Genomic DNA, 23716 nt, shown 5'->3' on the forward strand with positions numbered 1-23716 from the left:
AGTCCAAATGGCGAGAAATGTCCTTATACTGCAGGCATAAATTTACATCATCAGCGTACATAAATACACGCAACTAATTAATTATTAAGGTAAGGTCGTTAAAAAATAAGGTAAAAAGGAGCGGACCTAGGTGGCTCCTTTGTGGGACACCGGATGTGACTCGGAGAATACAAGAAAGAGAACTTTTAAAGAGGACTTAAATCCGTATAGATGACATATTTTCAAAGATTATTTTTGAAGCCCTGTACTACTAAGGAGGTTAGCTCCAGAAGGTTAGTAGTTATAGCCGTTACTCGTAGAGTAAAAGGGTATACTAGATTTGTTGAATAGTATGTAACAGGCAGAAGGAAGCGTTCCCGACCATATAAAGTAAATATATTCTTAAATGGATCAATAGCCGGGTCGATATGGCCATGTCCGTCTGTCCGTCCGTATGAACGTCGAGATCTCAGGAACTACAAAAGCTATAAAGTTGATATTAAGCTTACAGACTCCAGAGACACAGACGCAGCGCAAGTTTGTCGATTCATATTGCCACGCCCACTCTAACGGACACAAACCGCCACGCCCACACTTTTGAAAAATAATTTAATATTTTTTCATTTCATTTTCTATTGATTTGCAAAAAAACTTTTTGCCACGCCCACAAGCCGCCAAAAACTGTCAGTGTTGAAGACTCTACTTCGCGCTTCCACTAGCTGAGTAACGGGTATCAGATAGTCGGGGAACTCGACTATAGCGTTCTCTCTTGTTGTTGATCTGCGTTTCATGAACCCATGCAGTTATGATGATATATTGACCTACAAAGGGGCTGCAAATAAGGAGTGATAACGTTTTCAAAAAGCTTAGGGTTGGCAGACAATTTGGAGATTCCTCTGTAATTGCTTGAGAGGGGTCACAAAGAATACCTTTCATATATGGGGAAACTGTAAAGATTCCAGAGATAAGATCAGCAATTTCAGTAGAGGTTTGCACAAGGCTTCCGCACAGAATCTAAGCACACAGCCAGGAATTCCGTCGGGACCTGGCGAATAGACAGGCTTAAGTCGCTAAATATCATAAAGCAGTGAGCTTTCGTTTAGAGTGGGACAGAATATAAAATTCGACTTTGATACCGCGTAAGATTAAGGCCGTTCGGAATGAGGAAAATTAGTCTATGTGTTTTGAAAAAAACTTGGCAAATAGAATGGCTATTGCCTGTAGTGTTTTAAAAAAAATAGCGAGGAAGGGTAACTGGTTGTTTTGCGTTAATTAACGAAATTAAATAGTGTTAATGAAGTTATAAAACTGTTTGGGATCCTGTGCGAACTGGAACTTACAACGGTTTAAATAATTCTTATAACACATATGCACTGTAAAATTTAACCGAGCACTTACATATTTAGAAAATATAGATTGAGAACCGGTATTTTTAAATTTTATATAAAGTCTGGACTTATCAATTCTTAGATGTTTCAATTCTTTATTAAACCAATGAGGTTTGTTAGAGGTAGATGGATAGTACATCGGAACACAAAATGATTTAATTGCAGTATAAAAAATATTTAAACCATTCAATCGGACCAATCAAAGCCAGATATAAAATTATTTACCCCCAGAAAGTTTGCCTAACGAAAACAATAAATTCGTTTGGTTGACTTATCTGGCCTCTCTTTTATTATGGTACCTGTATCGATTGTCACCTCGAAAGTTGAATGGTATGGATCTTCTGGTACTTTCAGGATATGTAACTTGTCGTCGATAAAGTCATGCTGGGCTATAGGCATGCTGTGCTATAGGCGCAGCAAGAGATAGTTTTCGTCGACCTGATGACCTCAGATTCGCAATGTATTAGCCTTAAGCTATTACAAGAGTCTTGAAAACGTAAAAAAGCCGCTTCGGATTGCAAGAGATTTCGATTTGTATTGAGTCAGAAGTAGCTTTACCTGTTTCGATTAGTTTACCAGTATTGAGCAAGGACTACCGGTAAAAGTTGGCCCTTCAGAAACATCTGAATCTTCAGAAACACACTGAATCTTAAGTGAACCTAAAGTGTTTCGGTGGAAACTAAAAATGAAACGATTTTTCGATTCTAGGTTTCCCCCTGATTAAATATCATCTGATGTAGTGTTTTATATATATATATTGTTCTATATTACACCTGGTACCTAGTAGAAAAATCAAATATCCTCTCCCTATTGCACAATATCATTTTTTGACGGCTTTCTCAAGTGAATTATTCTCTTGGTCGGTGCCAATGCTTTGTAACAAGTCCTGAAAGTGTATTTCTGTCAAGAGGAGCACCTCTTACTCAACGTGAAGATCCATATCAACTTACTTTTGAGGTGACCATCGGCTCAGGTACCGGAATAAAAAATCAGAAAAGTCCGAAAACTCGTTTTTCAGAAAAAATCAGAAAACGAAAAGATTGATTTTCCAAGGCAATTGTTCTGAGGATAAAGAATTTTATACCTGGCTTTTATTGGTCCGATCTTCACTGTAGCCTTGTTTTTAGGGGTCGTCGTCTAGCAGAGATAAGTTAAGCAAGCTTGTCTAATTTGGAAAATTCCCACGGCTCAAAACGAAAGTAGAAAAAGAACACCACCGAAGAAGAAGCACAAAGAAGCGGGGGCGTCGTGGGCATGAGTTGTGATTTATTCGGGTGCATACATGGGACAGACTTGTAGCTTAAAACTAGAGCAGCGCTCTTACCCGCTTTACATCGCTAAAGCGGGCTCGGGTGATCGACGGCGGCCGACCGCGGAGCTTGGAGAGCGTGAGCTCGGATGATAGCGGGAGCGTAAGTGAGGACAAGAGGGACGACAGCGAAAGCTCTGTGCCCAGAGGCGCTCGACCTTGAAAACCAGCTCGAACCGGACGCTGTTGTCCCGTTTGGAGCTCACGGTGGCCGAGCAAAACTGCTCATCCTCAACTCTGGTCGTTGGCAGTCTGAGCGCTGTCGCCAGCGACCCGTCGATGCAGCTCGTAGGCGTGCACGGGTCGATAGGCGCCGCCGTGTCGAAGACCTGAGTCCCGGTATTAATCTCCACCATAGCAGTCGGTAACAGATTGACGCTGTGTCGCTGTAACAGCGACGGTGCGGAGGATGCGCACGGCGGGCTACTCGGACGGGCGGCGGAAAACTGCCTAGGCGCAACGGACGCACCCTCATGAGAGGCCGAGGAACGCCGTGGTGAGGCGGACAAGGGCAGAGGAGCGGCTGACAGACGTCGGGAAGCGCCATGCGATTGCCGACAAGCGGCTGAAGAACGCCGTGGAGCGGCGGACGAGAGGCGATGAGCGGCCGGGGGCCACCGTGGAGTGCCTGACGAGTTCCGTTGTGACTCTGCTGTGACTCTGCGGCCGGCGCGCCTCCTGACGCGGCTGGCGCTCGAAGAGGTGCAGCAGCGTGTAATGATCGTGCCCGCACGTTTTGCAGCAGACCCCTCGCCGACACGTTTCGTCGGAGTGCTCGTGGGCCAGACAGCGGGGGCAGTACCGATTGGCAAGGACAGCCCGTATCCGCTTCTCGGCACTCAAGCGCAGAAATCGTAGGCATTTCCGTAACGGGTGGATCCCACTGCAGACTCGGCAACGGTGGAAGTTGGTACCTCGAGTACATCTGCTTTCCAATGCGGTGGCGCTGCGCGGACGTGGACGTGGAGAGAGAAGCGGAAATCAGTACTGGTAAATCTACGAATTGGACCAACTACAAACAGCACATTGACGAGGAACATTGGAGTGGACAGGCTAGTGATTATTAAGGGCAGCCGGCTGCTTCCATCGGTAGAAGGACGACCTTTCCCACGGGACGTTTAATGAGCCCCCGCGATGTTCGGATGTCGACATGGCAGTCGGATCCTGGAAACACCGCGTCAATTCGGCCTTATCGCCAATTGACAACCACCATATCCCCGACACAGAGGTCTCTAGTAGGAACTCGCCACTTCTTTCGCTTATGGAGTTCTTTAAGGTACTCTTCCTTCCATCGCAGACGAAATTGCTGAAAGAGAGCCTTCGGGTGTTGCCAGCGGTTTATGATGGACGTTGTATCCCCCTTTATCTAGGGTTCAACCGTTGCGAGAAGGGGCCCTCCAACAAAAAAAACACAGGCGTAAGTGCCAACAGGTCCGCGGGGCCTTTGGACATTGGCGCTAGCGGATACGAATTCAAGCACGCTTCGATCCTAGCCAAAAGCGTGGACAGCTCTTCGAATGTGTATTTACGCGTGGCCGTAGACTTGCAGAAACGGCCTCTTGAAACTGTTGACGCCGGCCTCCCACAATCCTTCCAGGTGGGGGGCCCCCAGAGGAATGAATTCACAAAACAGCTGCTGGTGACTATAGGCATCCGTGACAGTCCCTTTGAGTGCTTGAAGAAAATCTCGGCAGAGTTGGGCCGCCGCTCCCACAACTGTCTTTCCATTATCCGATTGAACTTGACGGGGCATCCTCTTCGGGATACAAAACGGGCGAAAGCAGAAAGAAATTTTTCAGTCGTAAGGTCGGACGTCGGCTCTAAATGGATGGCCTTGGTGGAGAAGCACACAAATACCAACACATAGCCTTTTGTAATGAGGCAGGCTTGTCCGGTGTAGTTTTTGACGTCAAAGTGTTCGTCATAGTCCATACCGGTATGGGTGAAGGGCCGCGAGAAGGATGCCTGTTCCTTGGGTAACCTTCCCATGAGTTGAGTTTGCATCTTCTTTTTGTGAATGACGCATACCTTGCACGACATGGACCTTGACTGTTCCCTTCTCGAGTTTCGTCTCGGGGGAGTCATTACCTTGAGTGGGCCACTCGCAACGCGGCCCTTGCAACCAGGCAGGACCATGCCACTACAGCCGACTTTCCGCGAGGTCTTGAAGCCCTACCCCCCGCCTCACGAGATCAGCCGGATTATGCTCGAAGCGGACATGTGCCTATTTCTCCACCTCCGTGAACTGGGTGATCCTTGTGCCCGATTTGCCACGAATGTTGTCCAATGACACGCCGGCTTGCGCAACCAGAACAATAGTTGAATCCGTCCAACAATAGAGGGCGGACGCAGGCCCGGGCATCTTCGGAAGAATGGCGTTGGCCATCTCGGACAATAAAACGGCTTTGCATAACTCCACCAGCGGAAGTTAGGAAGTTCACCGCTACCGTGGGCCCGACCTCAACTCGGACATAAATGGCGGCGCCACACGCCTTTTGCAAGGCGTCACAGAAGCCATGTTGTTCTCCCTTCAAGTGTGGTCGGAATGCGACCCAGCGGAGAATGCGGATCTGACCGAGCGCCGAGTAATTTTCCCGGAAGTCAACCCACCTCTTGCAGAACTCTTGAGGGAGGACATCGTCCCGGCCTAGATCCTAGAGCCAAATGTCCTGCATAAACATCTTTGCTCGGACAATGAAGGGGGCTAGCCAGCCGGCTGGATCGAATAACTTGGCAATTTGGGAAAATACTTGACGCTTTGAGAACGACGACCCCGAGGTCAATTCTGGACGAGTGAAGAAAAACTCATCAGACGTCGCCTTTCACCGCACGCCGAGAGTCTTGGCCGTGCTCTCTGCGTCGATTTCGAGAAAATCAGCCCGAAGGAGATGGTCAGTCTGGATGTCTGCCAAAATCCCAGGGCCCCCTGAAGCTCTCGGATGGCTGCTTAAGCGGCCAGGCTTGCAGCGCTGATTGGATCTAAAATCCCGCACACCATCCTTGTCCACCACGGCGACAGTAAAGTTCTTGAGGCTAACGACCAGGCGCTTCTGGATCTCGGCAATGCACTTCTTGTAGACATCGTAGGCTTCTGCCTGGGATATGTTGGGGTGCCAGTAGCGATCGTAGATGCTGGACGCGAAGATCGCACCATAGCCATGACCGGCGTAATTTATAGGCAGTGCATTGGCCAGATAGTCGATGAATGTGAGTTCCGGACCCTCGTTGGGATCGTACCCGTACATGAAGACTTGGTAGGGACTGCGAAGATATTTGTCGAAATTCTTGCGCGTGAAATGCGCCGACGCATGTGGACTCAAATCATAGCCATTGCGCATCTTGTACAGGGCTATATTCTTCGAAACAAACTCAGTGAACTGCTCCGTGTCGCCCGATTCGCCCACGGTTGAAATAATGCAATAATGCAATAATAGTGCAATCCCTTTGCTGGTGCCCTCGTGTGAAACAGTTCAGGCAGAGCTGCCTTCTCTTAATGTAGTCGGAGCGACCATTCCCATTCATTTCGAGGAACCGTGGACATAAGCGAATACGGTGGTTCTTCCTGGAACAGAGATCACACCCCTTGGGGGCGGAAGCCACCCTGGTCTCGTATGAGTTGAGCCTGCTCGGTGGCCTAGAAACGTTAGGCCGGACGTCGTCGACGGCCTCCAGAGTACGATGGCGCTCGGTCAGGAATGCATCCATCTCGTTCCAAGTTGTAATTTCGGCCTTGTTGTGGATGGATTACTCCCACAAAAATAGTGTGGATTTGGGAAGCTTTGCGGACACCATAAACACCAAGAGGCAATTCCAAGCCTAGACTGGAATGGAGAACGTCTTCAAGGCTGTCAAACAGCTTTGATTTGTGCTCTGTAAGTTTCTTAAGGCGGTCCCGGACTCTTGGCTGGGAGGCTGTGTAAAATCTTCAAGTGACTGTTAACCAGCAAGCGTCTATTTTTATAGCGATCCGTAAGTCCTCGACACGCTGAACTAAACCCTTCATTCGTCAGCGGTGCCTTGAAACAATCACGTGTGCATTGCCACTCGTCTTGGCAACCAGGTGAAACAACCTTTCCAATGGTGTGAGACGGGGATTTTGGATATATATCGCGGTGAAAAGGTCTCGGAATGTGGGCCACCGAAGAGTATCACCAGCGAAAACTTCGGTGTCCACTGGAGGTAGACGACACCCAGTCCTCGAAGGTGTGTGAACACTGACGGAAGCCTGAGTGGACAGGACTGCCGCCTTTTCTATTATCTCCTGAAGATTGGCAACACACCTCGAATAGACAGAATAACAGTAGCTGTATATGGTTTCCAGCACTGTGAAGGTGTCGGGATCCTCGGCGAACACGGAAAGGAGATCGGAGCAGGTATCATAGCCCTTTTTCACATTTTCCCAAAAGTCCCGGATTTCGTCCAGATGGACTCGGAGTGTGGAGCTTAGGTAAGCTAACTCGGTCCGTCATGGCAATGAACCTTTTTAGGGCGACATCTACCGCACTTTGTGTCATTTTTGCGACCGATCGAGTAAACCTTGATGAGGGAGCGGGGGAAGTATTGACGAAGTCGTCGTTTTTTGCCCTTTGAATGGTGGTGGCAGCCTTTGTCTTTGCCGCGGAGATGCGGATTGGGACCTGTCCAAGCGGATCGAAGGGATCGTATGCAGCTTCTTGTCAGAAGCGACTTCTGCTGATCAGGTACCTGACCAGGTCACCTGACTTGGGCAACGGGTACCTTGGAAGAAGCGGCCAGACGGTCACACTAATGTTCTTGGCGCGACAAGCTTGTCGTCGCCGAAAGAAGAGACGAATTACGTGAACAGCCAAATGGCATGCGGCCGCTGAAGCCGGTTGAAACAACTGGGTTATTTTAGAACGGCGGAAAAAGACAAAAAAAGGTTTAAGAAAACGCTTGCCCCCAAATGATTTGACTTCACCAAACCAACGGGCAATAAAATATACTCGCCGGCGGCGAACGACGATGACACAACCTGTGTGGCACACGAATAAATGTGCGCCGCGGCTCCGGAGCGGATCCGAAACTGGCGAAAGTTGCGCGGGTTGATGGTGCCCTTTGCGGAATGGACAACAGAATTGGAAACGGGAGTGTAGGCAAGAAGATCCGAGATCTCGATGTCGTCAGACTTGAATATGTGAATACAAATATAAATATTTCGCTGCTCGGACGTTGAGCTTTCTTATATTCTGTTGGGTCAGAAAACCAAATCAGGTCTACGAGAGGTTGATCTTGTCCCGTAATTCGAAAATAATTAATAATTCAGAAAATAATCGCAAAAATGCACTTATTCTCAAACTAAATAATTGCGAAGCCGGAACGGTAGAATTAAAACCTTGGCTCTTATGCCGTCGGCAAGCAGTGTGTGCGGGAGAACAAACAACAAAAACACCGCGGCCTCTGCAGCGGTTAAATCGAAACAGGAATTTCGATTGTAATAATGATGTTGTTTTTGTCTCGCTTTTAGTTTGTATTTATATTAATTCGTTATTTAAAAATTTTTTTTTTTTTTTTTAATTTATTAAATATATTTATTCGTAATTTAATAATTTATTAGCGGAGGTTAGTTCCTGGAAAAATGGCAGATAATATACTTATACGGAATATGGGCATGCATGCAAATGCTCTCTGCTGCTTCTAACGCATTACTAAATTTTTAAACCCGTTACTCGTAGAGTAAAAGTGTATACTAGATTGGTTGAATAGTACCATATAAAATATATATATTCTTGATCAGGATCAATAGCCAAGTCGATATGGCCATGCCCGTCTGTCTGTACGTCTGTCTGTCTGTGCGTATGCACGTCGGATCTCAGGAACTACCAAAGCTAGAAAGTTAAGACTAAGCATACAGACTCCAGAGACATAGACGCAGCGCAAGTGTAGCGAACTACGAGTATAGCTTCCCCGAGCAGATGGTAAATTGCAGTTGGGCGATCATGCACGCGCTGTTTCCGGCTACCAATTCTCGGTAGAGTAAAGGGGGGAATATTTGGCATCGCGACTGCTTGCTCGTCTCGTATCACACTCTTATTTATATCGAGTGCTTTTGAATTGATCTCCACAAAAAAAACTACTAAAAAACTAACGGACGACAGGACTAAGGACAAACAAGGACATAGCACACTCATACGACAGCAGCTTTTAAGCTGTCGACGCCCACCCTACCTTGACCACCACTAACCATTTGACATAACCGGTGATCCCTACAAGTATGCTACATTTTACACGACATACACCTTACGACGACGCATGGCACCCCTAGAGAGATTTACTCGGATTTAAACATTGTAAAATTTAATTTTTAACATAAAATAAACTTAAAACTTGACAAAATTTTGCTTGGAACAGGTTTAGACAACTTATCCTAAATGATTACCCTAAGATACAAATTTCAAACATCTAGATTTAAATTGTTAAACGAATTTTTGGACTGTGGCGTTCATGTAGATATTATCGCAACAGATATGTAAAAATGTAAAGTTATTTTTTTTGTTTATAAAAAAAGGAATATTTACGCTAGGCAAGGCATTATGGGTGGGGTAGATAATTTAATTTAATTTTTTTAGTTTTTATTCTTTTTTGGGAAAAACGAAGTTTGGGACAAGGGAAATTCTATATATGAGCAATTTTCATTTCAATTTTAGATATCCTTTTTTTTCGAATTTATTATTGATAAACAATGGACTTGGAAAAAAAGTATCGCCGCAGTAGCTAATTTTTTGATTTTCTTTTTCGGCAACTGCTTTCTCATTTATGTAAAACCATGTATATTAATCACTTTGGATTTCCCACGATGAAGCGCTTCAAGTGGTTGCCTGTGAAAGAGAAATCAGCTTACACCGCCTTTTAATTCTAAGAGAGCTATTTTTTTTTTATCTGCCCCTTTGAGCCGCTCACCTACTGCGGTACTCTCTCTTCTTTTATCTTCATTCTATTTTCTCACGCCAGTTTAGGCGGGCTTTTGCTTATGTGGGAAGAGAAAGGAAAATGGGATAAAGGGAGAAAGAAAGTACACAGTTCTAGTATAGTTCCTTTTGCCGTATCGAACGCATCACACAGAAATGCAATTCTGATGAAGATATGATGTAGCATCTTCGGTCACGGCCGTTTTGCATTCTTCGAAAGCACGATTGAGTTCTGGCGTCCAATCGATTTGCCGTTGATAATTTGTCTTTACATTTTTAAGCAGCTTTGACAAATGTTTGATAAAAGCAGGATACAACGACGATAAGAATTTACAATTTACAATAATTTACAAGAACTGACTAAAATTTTGTGGCGGCGACAACCTCTTGCATTAATCGCTGAAGATGAAAACGGTTAAGACAGATATTTAATTTGGTTCATCTTGAATGGCGGTAGTTTTCAGACCCATTGTTTAATCAACCAAACGACTGTTCCACTCGGCGATTAGAAACTTAAAATTTGATAAAAAATCATCACCAAATATTGCAGTCGGAACATCGCTTGACACGTGGCTTTATTCGTTTTATTTGTTGTCAAGTTTCAAGTTAATTACTGAAAGTGTGTTTGTGTACAGAGTAGCACCTCTTAACATCCCACTTTTGAGATGACAAACGACACAGGTGCCGTAGTAAAGAAAAATTAGCGAATTCAACCAATCGAATATATCTATGGCTAAATAATCTTATATCTGAATTCAATTGATCCGATCCCGACTCTTACAATATTATTCCATTTTACCATGGGTATACTAGATTCTTTGAAAAGTTTGTAAAGGGTATAAGGAAGCGTTTTCTTATAAAGTATATATATTCTTGATCAGGATCAGCAGCCCAGTCGATCTACGTTCCTTGGTTCGCCTGTCAGTATAAACGCCTCGATCTCAGGAACCGAAAAAGCTAGAAAGATGAGATTAAGCATGTATATTTCAGAGACATAGACGTAGCTCAAGCATTTTCCAAATGTTACCATGCGCACCACCCTAACGCCCAAAATCCTAAACAGTTTTTAAAATCCCTCTTTATACTTCAAAAATAAAGACTGCTTTTTTAGAATTGGGATCGCTTGAAGTTTAAATAATACGAGAGAAAAAGAGAAGAATAGTCGGCGGTTAAAATTGGCGAAGAGATGTATTCCCAAAGGTCGATGTGACTTCGAATTGCAAATAACAAAAGAGCTCCTTTCCTCCGAGGTGGACGGATTCTTAGCGGCCAGATCAGGAATCTGAGTGGTTCAGCGTGAGCGCAGTCTCAAAAACCGGAGTGTGAAATTTGCAAGCACATGGACTTATGCGTAGAACGTACTTTATAATAAAGTGCAATCGCTCGCACCAAAGCAATAGGAGTTGCCGCTGGAAAGGAGGCAAAAAAAATATTTGACAAGGCAAATATTGGGGTGCACAAGGGTCTTTCTACAGAAATTTGGCATGTGCAGTTCCCCGAGCTGAGCAGCGGCTGATAGAGCACGAGTAATCAGACGACATAGAGATGCCAGCACTCGACGAAACTATAAGCAGCGATGACGTCACAGGCAGGTCTGCAGTACCGTGAACTTCAAAACATCTTTCGACGATGAAACAACTTCGTGATGCAGCCGAGTCTTACTTTATAAACAGAGGTGGATCAAATTTATACAAGAAAGAGGTCTAACGAAAAGGCGGTAACTACGAGCCAAACCAGGATAACAATGTCAAGCCACAAAAGCCAAAGTATAACTGAACTGAACTGCTACAACTTGTGCCAACTTGTGTCCTTATAAAATAAAAAAGATTCGCTTTACCAAATGCAACAAGTTTAACTAACCAACGGCTATATTCCAAACTGCAAATGTGAACCTATTGGATGCCGCAAATTAAGACAAGCTATTTACCAGAAAAGTCTGCGTGCGGGCATAGGCACATTTTCATGCTTCCTCACCGAAGAGATAATTGTGGAGTCGGATATCGGCAAAACGATCAAACCGAGTTGGACAGAATCATTACTATTATTCCATGTTCGTTAAGATCCGCTTTGTATCAATCGTGATGCATATGAATGTGATTTATTCCGATTGGATATTACTTATGGCTCCGATTATAAACTGCTGAAGAATTTATCCCTATTGGAAGAATCGATAGTACCTGTTTCCCGATCGGATTATTTAGCTCTTATTCAAAAAGACATTCGGGCCAATATTCGTTGTGCCTATGAACGCATTTTGCGAAACCCGTTGAAATTTTACCCACAGTAAATTTGAGCAGAATTTTAACTGGACATTAGGCCCACAACTTGTAATAAGCGGAATTAAAAAGAAACTTGGAAATTGTTATAACCAGCTTAAGTATGTACAAGGAAAAGAGGTAGGAACGGATCACGCGAAGGTCATTTGAAGATAGTTTCCGTTAATATTGCATTTAACGAAGAAATATTATCGGTTTTCCTAAGGAACTGAAGAAAACAACATACTGTCCCATAACTCTAAGTGGCATCTGTGTTCTTCTTGGAGGCTGCCTCGCCTTGGAGCCCAACCACGTTTTGCGCAAAACCTCCTCGGAGGGAAACAGGCAGTCGCTCTCCCCAATAATTATAACCGTTACTCGTAGAGTAAAAGGGTATACTAGATTCGTTGATAAGTATGTAAAAGGCAGAAGGAAGCGTTTTCGACCATATAAGGTATATATATTCTTGATCAGGATCAATAGCCGAGTCGATCTGGCCATGTCCGTCTGTCCGTCCGTCTGTCCGTCGGTCTGTCTGTCCGTCTGTCAGTCTGTCAGTCTGTCAGTCTGTCAGTCTGTCAGTCTGTCAGTCTGTCAGTCTGTCAGTCTGTCAGTCTGTCAGTCTGTCAGTCTGTCAGTCTGTCAGTCCGTCTGTCTGTCCGTCTGTCTGTCCGTTCGTATGAACGCTGAGATCTCAGGAACTACAAAAGTTTGAAAGTTTAGATTAAGCATACAGACTCCAGGGACATAGGAGCAGCGTATGTTTGTCGATTCATGTTGCCACAAATGTTGCCCAAAAACTGCCACGCCCACACATTTGAAAAATGTTTTGATATTTTTTCATTTTTGTATTCGTCTTTTAAATTTCTATCGATTTGCAAAAAAAACTTTTTGCCACGCCCACTCAAACGCCCACAAACCGCCCAAAGCTGCCACGCCCACACTTTTGGAAAAGGTTTTGATATTTTTTCATTTTTGTATTAGTCTTGTAAATTTTTATCGATTTGCAAAAAAACGTTGTGCCACGACCACTCTAACGCCCACAAACCGCAGAAAACTGTCAGTGTTGAAGGCTCTCTTTCGCACTTCCACTAGCTGAGTAACGGGTATCAGATAGTCGGGGAACTCGACTATAGCGTTCTCTCTTGTTTTTCTTTATCAGGTATGTAGCCGTCGTGTTCTAGTCCACCGAATAAAACCCGCTCTTTTGGCACTGTCAAGTTTAATCTGGCCATCGGGATCCTTCGAACACAAAACGCAAAACACCCGCTAGGGTTATTAATCCTGCGTAGGAAAATCCTTGGGTACACCTAAGAAAATGTAATGAACTAAAATTTCGATAGTTTAGGTTAAATTAAGGAATTAAATTACGAGAATTTTCTTACTTTTGATATTTTGATGAACTCGCATAAATAAATACTCGTGCTAAATCTTATTTAGTAAGGCATCCAGCCCCATTGGTAAATAATGTGTCACACTCCAATTAAAACTTAACCTGGTGGCAATGCCATGATAAGATAAAAAGGGAATGCCATGAGACAGTCGAGAGAGAATCAACGATCAAAGAGCGGCCAAAACGTTAGCATCGACTAAAACTTTTTCTTACCTTACTCCGTGTATCATCCTTTATTTGATTAATTAATTAAAGTATACCTAATGCTATAGCGCTACCCACTCGCTAAATTCCTGTCAAAACTAAGAGCCTACACACATATACATTGCTAATCAAATTTCTTGGTGTGTATGTGATATTCTTAAAAGTGGGATAATATAGTGCGCAATAAGTGAAATCTTGCGAAAAATGAACGTATAAAAAGCAAAGAAGGATTACGTCAGCAAGAAAGACCTGCAACAGAAATGCAGAGAAGCAGGACTCTCGTCGGGAAATCGTGAAGACCTATTGAACAGATTAAATTCGCATAACAGTGACGAGTACGCGAGTGCAGAAAACCAATCAATCAGAAATAAATTGCCGAATCAGAGAACTCATTGCGCGAACTTTAAGAGATCTTTTCATCCGAGTGGTATCTCCTCAACAATCGAAAACGCTCAAAACGCAAACACGTCTCAACAAGTCTTTTCGCGATCGATCCCTAACATTCGATCTTTCCTCAATACGTTCATTTCTCAACGACATCGCGAACCCACCTTAATTCGAATACTTATTTGTCACAGCCAAAAATTAATTCTCCGATTCCTCACGCTCATTTGGGACACTGTAACGGCACCTTTCGGCACATATTCACAGCCACACTATGAAGTAAATCAATACAATACACATTCGCAACATCGTCAAATATATAACGAAAATCCATATACCCCGATTCTGCCAAACTACTTATACAACCGCGGCCAACGATATCTGAAAACATTAATAGTTCGTACGGAAATATAAGTGAAATGGTATCTCTTCTCCAGGAATTCAACCCATCATCCATCAAGTCCTTAGACTCGCAACAATTCATTAGACGCGTTGACTCCCTTCGAGCCGCATATCGTTGGGATGATCGAAGGCTAATATTTGAAGTTCAACAAAAGATGCTAGGTGCTGCTCGGTATTGGGTAGACTCAACTGAAGAAGTCTTCCAAACATGACCAGAGTTTACGTCAAAGTTCCACAACGACTTTCAATGTCTTAGTAATTCCGCAGACGTTCACCTTAAAATGTCCAAAATTCGACAAGATCTCAGTAAATCACCGCAAGACTATTTCTATAAAATTCTAGCTATTGGTAAAAAGGTAAACACACATCATCATTAATGATAACGATTTTAAAAGGAAGATATCTTAGCGCAAGCCCCGTTGCGGTCACTGAAATAGTGCCACAAACAACTCAGCCAGTTGTCCCGAAAAACCAAATGCGGAACCAAACATTAATAAAATCGATACTAATACTAAACACCAAATGCAGAGCCAAACATGAATAAAATCGATACTAATACCCATTTGGACATTTGCAAAATAATATCGGTCAACGGAAATGGTACAAATGCATTTGTGGATCCTGGGAGTACACGTACGCTTATTCGGCAATCATTTGCTGAAGATGTAGGCGTATTACAACGTTGTGCTGTCACATTAAACGGTTTTAGTGGCGGAAAATTCTTTTGCACTCAGAAACTTCTTGCAAAAATCTCAATATTTAATAAAATAGGACAATCTGGACCATAACTATAATTTACATTCATTTAAAATCATTACTAAGCCAGGGATTAAAAAAGAAGCCCGCCATACAATTTTGTACTTCTCAGTTTGTAGCAGAATTTGCACTAAGCCGCGCTTTTTTTACGCTGAGATGAAAGTATCTTTTGCCTTCGAAATTCGTAGTGGGACGTCGAGGGACCCGATTTCTTTTGAATATGATAAGGAACATATTCAAGAACAACACCTCACCAAACCCATAAGTCGGTGTAAGATCGCTGTCTTTTTTCCGTCAAAGTTAAAAAATGTGTGAAAATTAGTACTTCGGTAAAACAGGTATGCCTGCAAGTGTAAAGAATATTATACATTTATTCTACCTTTGGTAGACTGAGATTTGATGACCCTTTCCATAGACACCATAACAAAGCCGGCTACAAAAAAAAACATGCTTCTTTTGCAACCCAAAAGGTTCAACTTTGAACACGTGTAACTTCTAAAATACTGAACCGATTTGAACAACGATCCGTTGTCATCAAAAATTTGATTTCTGTATAGTATATGTATCTTTTGTGCCATTGTGCGTCGCCAATATAATCTCCGAACTGCTTAAATGCGATATTATTCAACCCTCAAACTCGCCATATGCCTCGGGAATCGTCATCGCCAACAAAAGTAATGGAATATTATTATTATATATAGCAGGCCATGCATATTTCACGCAATTGGATTTACGCATGTGGTATCATCAAATCGAGGCGAGTACTTCTGAAGCGAATACTTCTGACCGAATGCCATTCGGTCTTGTCAATGCTCCATCCGTCTTTCAAGCCGTAATGAATAAAATAGTCAAACGCATGGAGCTAGGCGAAGTTCTCGCATACTTGGACGATGCGATAATCCCGAGTAAAAGTTTCTCAACAGTTTCTCCCGAAAAGTTTCTACAAATCCTTAAGTAGAGTGGCTTAACACTTCCCTATGACCAATGCAAGTTTCTTCAATCGGAGATAACGTTCCTTGGACAATTCGTAAATTACTTCGGGCGAATGTAAAGTAAGCGCTATTCGAAATTTTAAAGTTCCGACAAATATAAAAGAGGTCAGACGATTTTAAGGTCTCACTGGACTCTTTCGAAAGTTTGTGAAAAATACTCCTTAATCTCTAGGCCCCTAACCCTTCTTTTACGGAAAACTGAACAAGAAAAATTTGATTTAATTTAATTAAATGTTTAAAAAGAAGCTTTCATTGGCGACCTGTTAGTTATTTTAGCCGACATTTTACAGCAGCTGAAAGTAAGTACCACAGCTACGAACTATAGACATTGGCCGCAGTAGAGACGCTTCCAAGATTCCGGGTGTATATCTTGGGTAAACCATTTCGTCTTATTACTGTTCTGCTATTGCCAAAGTTAAGGTGAATAAAAAATTAATACCTCAGGTAGCTCGTTGGTGGATCAAGATCTTGGACTACGACTGTGAATTCATTCACCGAGTTGGTAGCTAAATTTATGTTCTCAAATACCTATAGATGAAATAGTACGCACTATAACTGACATTGACGACTAGCATTGACTAGCATTGACGACTCGCATTAAATGAACGTCAGTCGAACGTTGGAAAACCCGAAGGATGTATGCACTACAACGACACCGATCCAATACCATTTCGAAAACTTCACGTAGACCATCTGGGACCTTTCAATCGCAGCAAAATAGGAAATACCTATATTTTGGCAGTACAAATTACGAAAACCGCCCCCGTACTAAATATCCTTAATGAAGTATCAAGTTATTTCAGTTTGCCTAGCGCCGTACAAACACCAAACAATCCTTAGTTATGTACGGACTATGAGTGAGAACCCGAAGGATTGGGACCTAACTTTACATAATCTTCAATGGAGTGTCAATTCACAAAAGAATAATGCCTGGTGGCATCCTTATAAGTTCCATATGTACACATTCGGTGTTGGAAAAGATAAAAAGGGAATGACATGAGAGAGTCGAGAAAGAACTAACGATCAAAGCGGACGTAATTGCAACGAGAGGCAAAAACGTTAACATCGACTAAAACGTATTCTTACCTTACTCCCTGTATCATTCTTTTTTTGATTAATTAAATACCTAATACTATAGCTTTTGTATTCTTTGACATAATTAGTCGCGCTTCCCACTCGTTTAATTCCTGACAAAACTGAAAGCTTACACACATATGCATCGCGAATCAAATTTCTTGGTGTGTATATGACAAATGGAATAAACAAAAAGCACCAGAGGATTCCACCCGCCTTTATTTGCAATTTAGTAGAAGAGTGCGATCCGGAATCACCAGTTGTTCCTTAATCCTTAAGGCTAGCTTGTATCCCTCATTATTAATGCTCTTTAGTTTAGTTGTAGAAGCTTGTTGCAGGGTACCTGTCGCTTTTGTACAAGCGAAAAGGACAAGCACTTAGAGAATATTGATTCTGATATCCTGATCGGATATCAATTCCTAACGATCGTTTAGCTGTTATACTTTTGTTTCCACAAGGCGGTACTGCTGCAAATCCCCAAAAATACATCTGGTAGCTATGTAAACATCAACGGCACGCTAATACAACTTATCCGATGTTATCAAGTTGCCATTAAATGTCAAATTGAAAAAACGTAAACAAATAAAAAAAAAAACAAAAGATAACCAGATATGCCAGTTATTTATACACCTACTAAGACTTTTTTTGAAGCTACTATGGAGAATAATTGCGCATTTTGTTAAACGGCCATGGATAACACAATTCCTTGTTATTATTTAGCCTACATGGTTAACAGAGAACTCTTGTTTTTTCCTTTGGTATGCTCTGGTGCTCTTTCTTCTGGTTTGGGTGCTAGTCAGTGTACCGCCATGATAGTTCTAATAGGCCCCCTTGTGGTAGGCCCCGTTCAGGTAGACCAGCCAGAATAAAATTGGATTATAATAATATTTCAGATATGATAATTCAAACCATTACCAGAGTTTTATCGTCTTCATCAATACAGAATCTTCCGCCACCAAGCAATCCCCAAAGGTTAGACATGCAGTGGCTTACGAGGCAGTGGCTTCTAATTAATAAGGCATCGATCAAAATTGAAAAAGAAGAATTTATTGAAATTTTAAAGAACAATCTACTACCCGAGACTTGGAAAAAGTTTCTGTATCAGCATTCTGTGGGACACTTAAGTCGCCTATTCCGGATGACTGAAAACTTATCACTTGAAATCAATGCCGGACAGAAATAGTTAAGACGAAATCGATACCAAATAACTGGCAGGTGCATGCTTTAGATGACCATAGCTCGGAGGTAGAAGTCTCTCCAACATTACTGGGAGAACTGCTAAGCTGATCGTCAAGTCTTCTGATACGCCTGTCGAAGGCTAACTTCAATCCTATGCGGTTACGCCCATATTAAGAACGCATAAAACACTGTGCTGAGGAAAAAAAAATTGTCTATTTCAGGATATATAAGCCCACGCTAAGATTAAAGTCATATTGTGCTGAGGCTAAGAGAAATAAACTGTTAGTCCTAAAACTCCCCACAAATCGAGGTGCTGCCTAGCAACTGCGAAAAAGGCTGGAATGCAGGAGTAGTCAAGGGCAGCCAGGACAAAAAGAGGGACCGTGAACTAACGGTACCGTGATGGACCTTGGACTCGAGGCGGCGAAGAGCACAGAGGTCAAACGGTAACGGTATGGACTTTGGACAAGCACAAAGAGGACGCACAGTAAACTAACGGGACCTTAATCCCGAGCAGGCCTATAAAAGGCAGCTCGGGACAGAATCCGTTGAGAAGGTAGCAGTCAGTGAGATCGGGCAGGACGCAGAAGGATATCAGTCAGTGAGTGTCGAGGACGGCTGAAGGAGGCACTCTGGGCACCACCGACACTGCCGTCACAGCTCAGCCACCGTCGCTTCTGGCGCAGCCACCGTTGCCGCCGACGAGTGTCGAAACGGACACACAAGGACGATCATTACAAGAGGAGAACCGAGCAACGCAGAGATCCACGGGAGGGACAAAGGAGCGACGCGACGCAGCCGACGGCGAGGACCTTAGTAGTCGAAGAGGTCTGACAATAAAGCTATTCTAATCCAAAACTCTGTCTCCAAAACAAGAAAAGCAGTTCGTTACATCTGACGCCCAACAGTGATTGTCCTGGCCAAAAGAATAGAGAATAAGATGGGGAAGTCGTGGCTATACACCCTAAAGAAGGTTGACCCCCCCGCCATAGAAAGCGCCCTAGGATCAAGCTGGGTGGTTTGGTCGAGGAAAGTCACCGTCGTTGAAAGATTGATGAGGAGCCTCGACTTCACCAGCATGATGGAGGCCAGCGGAAGCAAATCCGAAAGGCAGGAGTTCGGACATGAACGGCGGGAGACAACCATGAGATGAGGGAGAGACGGGAGCCCAGTCGTGATTTGCGCAAGATTACGCAAAGGTGGCGCGCAAGATTACGCAAAGGTGGCGCGCATGATTACGCAAAGGTGGCGAAACAGGTGCGAGAGTGGAACTTTCGTTACGACGGTTACGAAAAGCCGTTGGAGGTTATGGAACTAGTGGAGTGGTTAGCAATGACATCTGGACTGGACATCAACAAGATCCCACAAGTGATGCCAAAACTGCTGAAGGGCAGGGCCTTAAAATGGTTCATTACCAACAAACTGCTGAAGGGCAGGGCCTTAAAATGGTTCATTACTAACAATAGGTTCTGGGAGACATGGGCCGAGTTCATTCAAAGCTTCCAGAAATTCTTCCTGCCCAGGGACTTCATGATATAGCTGGCGGACCAGGTCAGGCAGAGGAAGCAGCGGCATGGCGAGAGTTTTAAACTGCACCTCGCGTCGGCAACGTTTCAATATCATCGAGAGCCCGTCCGGAAGAATCGCAAGGTGGGCGCTGAAACTTGACCAGTACGATTTCGAAATTCTTGTATAGAAAAGGCCAGCTGAGCGTCGTCGCGGACGTTCTATCGAGACAGCCTGTGCAGGAAATGAGCCGCAGGATAAGAGCAAAGGACAAAGAACACCCAGACGAGCATCAGGGATGGTGGTTTACGGAAGAGATGTAAAGAAATCTGAAGCACTAGCCGCAAAAGTTCCCAGACTATCTGGAAAAGGCCTGCCGAACCGCCCGGGGAAGACCGGGGGACAGCCCGGAGCGATATGGAGTAGGAATCCCGAAATCGGAGAAGTCTGTGACTCTGCAGCCGGCGTGCCTCCTGACGCGGCTGGCGCTCGAAGAGGTGCAGCAGCGTGTGATGATCGTGCCCGCACGTTTTGCAGCAGACCCCTCACCGACACGTTTCGTCGGAGTGCTCGTGGGCCAGACAGCGGGGGCAGTACCGATTGGCAAGGACAGCCCGTATCCGCTTCTCGGCACTCAAGCGCAGAAATCGTAGGCATTTCCGTAACGGGTGGATCCCAATGCAGACTCGGCAACGATGGAAGTTGGTACATCGAGTACATCTGCTTTCCAATGCGGTGGCGCTGCGCGGACGTGGACGTGGAGAGAGAATCGGAAATCAGTACTGGTAAATCTACGAATTGGACTAACTACAAACAGCACAGTGACGAGGAACATTGGAGTGGACAGACTGGGTGATCCTTGTGACCCGATTTGCCACGAATGTTGTCCAATGACACGCCGGCCTGTGCAACCAGGCGAGAACAATAGTTGAGTCCGTCCAACAATAGAGGGCGGACGCAGGCCCGGGCATCTTCGGAAGAATGGCGTTGGCTATCTCGGACAATAAAACGGCTTTGCATAACTCCACCAGCGGGAGCGACACCGTCATTACTGGGGCCACCCGTGTCTTTGCCGTTAGCAAGTTCACCGCTACCGTGGACCCTACCTCAACTCGGACATAAATGGCGGCGCCATACGCCTTTTGCAAGGCGTCACAGAAGCCATGTTGTTCTCCCTTCAAGTGTGGTCGGAATGCGACCCAGCGGAGAATGCGGAGCTGACCGAGCGCCGAGTAATTTTCCCGGAAGTCAACCCACCTCTTGCAGAACTCTTGAGGGAGGACATCGTCCCGGCCTAGATCCTAGAGCCAAATGTCCTGCATAAACATCTTTGCTCGGACAATGAAGGGGGCTAGCCAGCCGGCTGGATCGAATAACTTGGCAATTTGGGAAAATACTTGACGCTTTAAGAACGACGACCCCGAGGTCAATTCTGGACGAGTGAAGAAAAACTCATCAGACGTCGCCTTTCACCGCACGCCGAGAGTCTTGGCCGTGCTCTCTGCGTCGATTTCGAGAAAATCAGCCCGAAGGAGATGGTCAGTCTGGATGTCTGCCAAAATCCCAGGGCTCCCTGAAGCTTTCGGATGGCTGCTTAAGCGGCCAGGCTTGCAGCGCTGATTGGATCTAAAATCCCGCACACCATCCTTGTCCACCACGGCGACAGTAAAGTTCTTGAGGCTAACGACCAGGCGCTTCTGGATCTCGGCAATGCACTTCTTGTAGACATCGTAGGCGTATATGTTGGGGTGCCAGTAGCGATCGTAGATGCTGGACGCGAAGATCGCACCATAGCCATGACCGGCGTAATTCATGGGCAGTGCATTGGCCAGATAGTCGATGAATGTGAGTTCCGGACCCTCGTTGGGATCGTACCCGGCAATAAACATGAAGACTTGGTAGGGAATGCGAAGATATTCGTCGAAATTCTTGCGCGTGAAATGCGCCGACGCATGTGGACTCAAATCATAGCCATTGCGCATCTTGTACAGGGCTATATTCTTCGAAACAAACTCGGTGAACTGCTCCGTGTCGCCCGATTCGCCCACGGTTGAAATAATGCAATAAGGCAATAATAGTGCAACCCGTTGCTGGTGCCCTCGTGCGAAACAGTTCAGGCAGAGCTGCCTTCTCTTGATGTAGTCGGAGCGACCATTCCCATTCATTTCGAGGAACCGTGGACATAAGCGAATACGGTGGTTCTTCCTGGAACAGAGATCACACCCCTTGGGGGCGGAAGCCACCCTGGTCTCGTATGAGTTGAGCCTGCTCGGTGGGGCGCTCGCAGATGCCGATCTCGGCGGAAATTGCCTAGAAACGTTAGGCCGGACGTCGTCGACGGCCTCCAGAGTACGATGGCGCTCGGTCAGGAATGCATCCATCTCGTTCCAAGTTGTAATTTCGGCCTTGTTGTGGATGGATTACTCCCACAAAAATAGTGTGGATTTGGGAAGCTTTGCGGACACCATAAACACCAAGAGGCAATTCCAAGCCTAGACTGGAATGGAGAACGTCTTCAAGGCTGTCAAACAGCTTTGATTTGTGCTCTGTAAGTTTCTTAAGGCGGTCCCGGACTCTTGGCTGGGAGGCTGTGTAAAATCTTCAAGTGACTGTTAACCAGCAAGCGTCTATTTTTATAGCGATCCGTAAGTCCTCGACACGCTGAACTAAACCCTTCATTCGTCAGCGGTGCCTTGAAACAATCACGTGTGCATTGCCACTCGTCTTGGCAACCAGGTGAAACAACCTTTCCAATGGTGTGAGACGGGGATTTTGGATATATATCGCGGTGAAAAGGTCTCGGAATGTGGGCCACCGAAGAGTATCACCAGCGAAAACTTCGGTGTCCACTGGAGGTAGACGACACCCTGTCCTCGAAGGTGTGTGAACACTGACGGAAGCCTGAGTGGACAGGACTGCCGCCTTTTCTATTATCTCCTGAAGATTGGCAACACACCTCGAATAGACAGAATAACAGTAGCTGTATATGGTTTCCAGCACTGTGAAGGTGTCGGGATCCTCGGCGAACACGGAAAGGAGATCGGAGCAGGTATCATAGCCCTTTTTCACATTTTCCCAAAAGTCCCGGATTTCGTCCAGATGGACTCGGAGTGTGGAGCTTAGGTAAGCTAACTCGGTCCGTCATGGCAATGAACCTTTTTAGGGCGACATCTACCGCACTTTGTGTCATTTTTGCGACCGATCGAGTAAACCTTGATGAGGGAGCGGGGGAAGTATTGACGAAGTCGTCGTTTTTTGCCCTTTGAATGGTGGTGGCAGCCTTTGTCTTTGCCGCGGAGATGCGGATTGGGACCTGTCCAAGCGGATCGAAGGGATCGTATGCAGCTTCTTGTCAGAAGCGACTTCTGCTGATCAGGTACCTGACCAGGTCACCTGACTTGGGCAACGGGTACCTTGGAAGAAGCGGCCAGACGGTCACACTAATGTTCTTGGCGCGACAAGCTTGTCGTCGCCGAAAGAAGAGACGAATTACGTGAACAGCCAAATGGCATGCGGCCGCTGAAGCCGGTTGAAACAACTGGGTTATTTTAGAACGGCGGAAAAAGACAAAAAAAAGGTTTAAGAAAACGCTTGCCCCCAAATGATTTGACTTCACCAAACCAACGGGCAATAAAATATACTCGCCGGCGGCGAACGACGATGACACAACCTGTGTGGCACACGAATAAATGTGCGCCGCGGCTCCGGAGCGGATCCGAAACTGGCGAAAGTTGCGCGGGTTGATGGTGCCCTTTGCGGAATGGACAACAGAATTGGAAACGGGAGTGTAGGCAAGAAGATCCGAGATCTCGATGTCGTCAGACTTGAATATGTGAATACAAATATAAATATTTCGTTGCTCGGACGTTGAGCTTTCTTATATTCTGTTGGGTCAGAAAACTAAATCAGGTCTATGAGAGGTTGATCTTGTCCCGTAATTCGAAAATAATTAATAATTCAGAAAATAAT

General features: G+C 44.9%; 2 pseudogenes; both read right to left on the reverse strand.

Annotated features, from left to right (window-relative positions):
- Positions 1-5623: 5623 nt before the first annotated feature.
- LOC120457611 lies at positions 5624-6381 on the reverse strand (annotated as a pseudogene).
- A 14960-nt stretch (positions 6382-21341) lies between these two features.
- LOC120457613 lies at positions 21342-22128 on the reverse strand (annotated as a pseudogene).
- Between the last annotated feature and the right edge of the window lie 1588 nt (positions 22129-23716).

Source organism: Drosophila santomea, unplaced genomic scaffold (assembly GCF_016746245.2).
Source record: "Drosophila santomea strain STO CAGO 1482 unplaced genomic scaffold, Prin_Dsan_1.1 Segkk63_quiver_pilon_ctg1_scaf, whole genome shotgun sequence".
Taxonomy (NCBI): Eukaryota; Metazoa; Arthropoda; class Insecta; order Diptera; family Drosophilidae; genus Drosophila; species Drosophila santomea.